The sequence below is a fragment of the Molothrus aeneus genome, chromosome 9, assembly GCF_037042795.1.
Source record: "Molothrus aeneus isolate 106 chromosome 9, BPBGC_Maene_1.0, whole genome shotgun sequence".
Classification (NCBI taxonomy): Eukaryota; Metazoa; Chordata; class Aves; order Passeriformes; family Icteridae; genus Molothrus; species Molothrus aeneus.
This window is the reverse complement of record NC_089654.1, coordinates 4,922,525-4,928,630: the sequence shown is the minus strand read 5'-3', so window position 1 is coordinate 4,928,630 and position 6,106 is coordinate 4,922,525.

The following is a 6,106-nucleotide window of genomic DNA, read 5'->3' as shown; positions in this document are numbered from 1 at the left end:
ATGGTTGTCATTCCAAGCTGAGGTTTTAGAGGGAGCAGGGTAAATTTGCACAAGTAAAATGTATGTGCTGCAACCTGCCTAGAAGTTTTCTTAGCCTAGAGAAGTTTTTACAATCACAGCCTAAGTAGAACTGTCACAAAAAGGTGGGACTGGGAAAGGTGGAACAGTCTGATGACAGCACTGTCCCTTCCTGCTCACCCTCGCTGATGCTGGCAGATCTTTTTCCAGATCTTTCTTGGTTGCCTGGAAAGAGATTTCTTTCCCCTGATGCTCATCATTACACTGATCCCTCCACTCATAACAGGATATCATCCCTTACAGAAACCTGTTGGGGTGAGAAGTTACTTCCGTGCATGCAGAGGCAAAAATGGGTGATTACCCAGGACGTGTGTCAGGGCTTGAACCTCTGAGTGCCAGTCCAAATCCCTGCTTTTGAGACAATCATCCTGCTCTGTGGTGTAAAATCAGCTGACACCTGGATGTGTGGCACAAAGAATTAAACTTTCTCAGCCAGGGGCATGGCAGTGCTTTGGCTTTCCCATCATTACTTGCAGAGAGACAAATGAAAGGATTCAGTGTCCTGCAGCCATGACCCAAAGTCAAAAGGCTGTCTAAGTTGTTACTGGAGGAGATCCAGTCATTGGAAGAAAAATTCTTGCCAAATCAGCTAAAGAAAGTTGACTGAAGTGTGTTTGAACAGACAGATTGTTCAACCATCTCTGCAGCTGGCTCAGGAGAGGAAACAGTTATTCCTGGGTAATTGGAAACAACTATGTGTATATATGTATAAAAAAATAATAATATATATTGGACAATCTTTCAAGCTGTCACTGATTCTCTCAGTGAGGAAGCTGAATTCCAGGGGTAGTAGAGGGAAGAACTCAAACCTAGAAATTCAGGGTTGGTACCCTCCCATCCCAATAATCCCCTATTTTGTCATAGGAGTCCCTGTGGCTCTGGATAGTGCTGTTTGACACACTCCACCCAGCCATCCTTATTCTTTCCTGCCTTAAAAAGCCACACCAGATTTCCTCTGCCTCATCATATATCATCAAATAGGGAAGGCCTTTTGGTTTAGTGAACCTGGTTGCTAAATCCAGGATGGGATTTCATCAACAGCTGAACATCCACGCAGAACCACGGCGTGTACTTGCTAGCAAAACATTTCAAATTCTCCATTAACTTGCATTTTGGGGCTTGGCAGCAGCACCAGATTTTGTAGTTTTTTGGGATAGCACGAGAGCAAATTCTGTTCGTTTTGAAGCATTTACCCTTCTCTGCCAACCTTCTCTGCTGGGCACATGGCAGGACACTCTGCTCTGGCCCTGGCTTTTCTAGTGGGGGCTGAAGGGTTAAACTGAGCCCCAGGCACTTGTTCTTCCAACATACCCTGCACTCCTCACTCTCCAGGATTTATGGTCATCTAGTCACTTGTTTAAAAGATTATTGGAAAAATATGTAAATGAAAGTTAATAAGTGTAGCAGAGTGGTGTGAAAGCAGACTTATTAGCAACAGGATGCGAGGCTCTGCACATGCTACATTTCTGTTGCTGGAAACACCATCAAAGAGCTTTCCAAGACTGCAGGGCCCAGATGGATTTTACATCTTTATGCACCAGCCCTGAGCCAAAGCTGAATTCACAGGTGAAGCTGACACCACAGCACATGGGGAGGTGTCTGGGCTGTGTGTCTGTCCCTCACCCCAGCTGCAGTTCTGGCTCCTGGGAGAAGTGGGGGAGGTCTCCTCAGAAGAGTGGTTTTGGGTAGAGGTTTAATAACAATAACAACAATAATAATATTTATAATAATAATAATAATTGGTGCAAGGGACAACTTTGCTTCTACGTTGGGAATTTAACAAGGCTTTGGCTTTAAGGCTGAAAATACACATCACAACTATTCCTTTTCCAGGCCCACTGGAACTTTTCCCCCTCTAGAAGTTAAACATCTCCTGCCAGCGGCCTGTGGGGCAGTGCATTAACCATGCTCTTTTCTTCCTTTGCTGGCAAAGATGCTGTAGACTTAAATAGCAAACCAGCAGTGCCACAAACCCCATCTGCTTTCAGCAGCCACAGGAATCATGGCAAGGGTTTCTCTGGCAGCTGGTGGCAGTGCCACCACCTGCCTGGGCAGCAGGACATGGAGCAGAAAGAGCAGAAACCCGTTTTCCCCTGCTGTCCCTACTGCAGGCTCTGCTCTCCTGAGGGAGCAGTCCTCCAGTTGTGTAGCTGATGGAGAGATCTCACAGACACAATATTCCACACTGAGAACCAAAGGCAGGTCTGTGGGTATATTCAAGTTTTTAGGTCCATATGGCAAAATTTGTGAATTAATATTATTTCAGTGTTAAACAGTTAGGTGTACTTGAACTATACTCTGCAGAACCCCTCTTAGATTCCAAAACAGAGGCTGTCAGCACACCAGGCTGGATTCTGTAGCCTGGTGATGTAGCCAGAGGCCCCACTAAATTCCCTGTCTGTACTGGTATTGGCTCTGTGATTCCCCAAACACCCCTGATCCCTTTTGCACGAGGAGCAGAGTGTTTGGGCTGCTGCAGAGCCCAGCTCTGAGTGCTGGGAGGGTGCCCCAGCCTCCAGCAGGCCCCGTGCCCAGATCCAGGAGCGCTCCAGGGATCCTGCTGCTCACATTCATCCTCTTGATCAGGAACCACCACTGGGCGTGTTCAAGACACCTTAAATCCAGCCTTTGGAAACCTCAGGCTGAGAGAGCCCTTACAAAAATAAGCCCTCAAACAATAACAACAAAACCAGCATGTGACTAAAAGCTGGAGCGAGGCACTGCCAGGATTTCTCTTGGCAACCCGTCACTCCAAGAATCTGCTTCTTGCCACACTTGTGCAAGGCACATTATTGAACATTTCCTGACTATTTGCCCAGGATGCTGTAAATGCTGTCCAAATAGCAGGGTCCTGCCTGCTGCTTTGATACATCTGGCTAAATTGCATTAAGCAGCACGCCAGAGGCTGATGGAGTCCCCCCCAGGACGTGCTCTGCCTGTCAGGCTCTCCAAAGAGCCCGGGTGATGAATGATGGTGCTAACATTAAACAGCCTGCCTGGGATGGCTTTCAAGTGTCCCTCCCCAGCAGCTCGCCTGCTGCCCTGTCTTCCAGGAGATAACCCAGCCCAACAGAACATTACCTCATTAAACAAGCTGGCTCTAATTAAAAACAGACAGGGCATCACCTCCCCTGTGTTAGCCTGAAGGGTTCGCTCTGCCCTTTAAATTCCTCTTTGGAAGATTAATATCCATGCACGTTGTGAAGAGTGACGTTCTCAGGAGCAGTCAGCTCAGAGCAAATATTAGATGTGATGAAAGTGAGCATCAACAACAGGAATTGCAGTCATGGGGGCTTCAGATGTTCGTGCCATTCCCTGGGAGGGTTATGTGGATGTGTGTGTGAGGGATCTCTCCATCCCCAGCTTAGAAGAAATAGAGAGATATGGATTTGTGCAAATCCCATATTAATACCATGCAGAAATATTGTTTAAGCCCAGGTTCTCTATCACTACACTATACCTGTATAAATATACATAATGCATATATATATATATATATGTATATATTTTCGCAGGACACTCACAGCAGAACCTTCTACAAACATCCTGCCACATCAGCTCCTCTGTTCCTCCCATTACTCTGAGTTTCAGGATAAAGAGAGGCCAGGTAAGAGATGCATTTGGCTGGCCCCTGAATGGATGGAAAGGAAAAGGAGAAAATGAATCATATCCATGAACTCAGAGCTCACTTTTCATGGCACTCAGGTTTGTCTTCCCTGATGGCTCTCTGGTTTATTTTAAGCAAAAGGTTTTAAGTTCAAAAATGACTTAATTTGGAATAATTTGAAGCAAGCCAGTAGCCTTATTTAAGTCACTTACTACTTAGTTTGGCTTTTATTTGACACAGAGCACTGCCATGATTTATGCATAATTCCCATTGCAGGAGTGGCCTGACACACTGGAAGTACTTTTACTTCAGAATTCTACCGCCACTACTTGACTGGCAAATCTAATCCTTGTTTGGGTTGTGTGTTCAGTTCATATTGAAGTGGTCAGTGGCAGAGATGGGAATACCTATGGATTAACACTTCTTTCAGGTTCAGAAGCATCATGTTTTAAGAATAGCCTTTTTAAAGAATATTAGCTAACTTTAAACAGGTGTAGTCTGTTTGACTGGCAGCTTCACAGTTGCTCAAATTACAATTATCTGAAGTTACTATGATATGTGTACTTAACTGTCTTTTTTTTCCCTTTCATTGATAAGATGATGCTTGAAGTCACAAAAAGCTGGCTTAGCAACCACTGTACTGGAAAATCAGCAGAAAAGGTTCATTTTAAGTTGTCAAACATCATGTAAAAAGTCGAATGCAATTGCCTCTGGGTGGAAAAAGCTCAGTAGGGTTGTTTGGAAGAGCATGGCAGGGGGAAAAGGCACTTAAATATCTATAGTAAATTTTGATCTTAAACCCTTTGGTTTAAATTAAACTGGAGAGCCACCAGGGAAGAAAAAAGGTGACTTAACTAGACCTAGTCTGTGACCTGATGAAATGGTTTTCTGAAATGCAGGTGACATAGGCAGTAATTTTAGGCGATGGTGCCACCTGCACTTTGGCAGCATTTAGTAAAGATTGCTGTACAAAAACCTTGATCAAGGTGGGGACACCTTGCAGCTTAATTAGCTGGTGTCTTGGACAAAGCAGCCAGAACCACTCAGTAATTTCATCTGTAATTTCATCACACATTTAGTGAAAACAAGTACCCTGGAAGAAAAATTCTCATCCTCTGTGCCTGTCTCTCTCCCAGGAAATGTTTGGCCCAGAACCTAAGCAAGGGAATTGAGATTTGATACTGAAACATCAGACTCAATGCTCACCTTAATGTGCATTTGGGAACAGGAGAATGGATTTAATGAGGAAGAGGCAGTTTGGATCCCTGCCCAAATCTTAGTCCCCAGTATCATGGCTTGAGAATGATCAGGTGCAATTAAAAAAAAAAAAGGTTTCTTATTTCTGTGTTCTCCAATATCTATTTCCTGCCAGTGTTCAAAGTGAGACTGTCAGGTACTCCAAGAACATCTGTTTTCTAGCAAGACCCAAAGTATCAGGAAGATATTACCCTGATATCTTTTTATCAGGAGATCACCAGTCCAGTTATTTGGAGAGAGCAGGCAGCCACAGCAAAACTGGCAGACCCTTGAGGGGCTTCAGTCAGGAGTTTCAGCACAATTCCACTGAGTTCTTGAACCTTACAGCTCCACATGGACTCCCAGCCCTCCATTTATAGTGGTGTTCAGACTTGCAGTCAAGTTATTTTAATTCATAAAGCATTCTTGTTGTTATGAGTATGATCTGGAACTCCTCATGATGCTTTAAAGTGTAACAGGTTTAAAAAACAAAACAAACCCAGGCAATAAATGGCTTTTTCAGTTTGCTTTTTTGAATAATCTGCAATAGTCATAAAATCAAAGAGGAAATAATAAAATCCAATATTCGCACACGTTATTAACTAAGTGGAAATGGCTTTTAAAAACTCTCTACCTCCATCTGTGCTGGATCCTTGGGAGTTCCTTAAGGGCTCCCTTAAGGGATATAAGTGGCAAAAGTTGTGGTAGACTGGAGTAGACTGCTCTTCTTCACTGGCAGGACCTTCACCTCCATCCTAAAACCGACTGGTTCCATATTCTCACCCTTTCACACAAGGAGGTAACTGTAAATTAAACTGGCACAAGGAGATAATTGCAAGTTAAACTGCTTGCTGCTGTGGAAGTTGCTAAAGGAGAGGGCAGAATGTGCTGATCTCAGAGTGTTTGAGCAGATCAGTTCATTTGGCACTACAAATATCACATGCTGTGTACCTGTCCCTTGGAAATATGTGCACCTAGTTTGCAAATTCAGCTTGAGTTAATGGTAAGCTGTTGCTCTTCTCTTCCAATCTGCAGCCATAATAATCATGAGGCCATGAGTGCCAATTCCTAAAACATCCTTTCTCCATTCTCAAACCTAGGTCACCTTCCACCATTGTACTGTCTCACATTCTAAAATTCAATGAAAACTTTTGATCAAGAAGTTGATTCTTCTTTCTTCTTTCA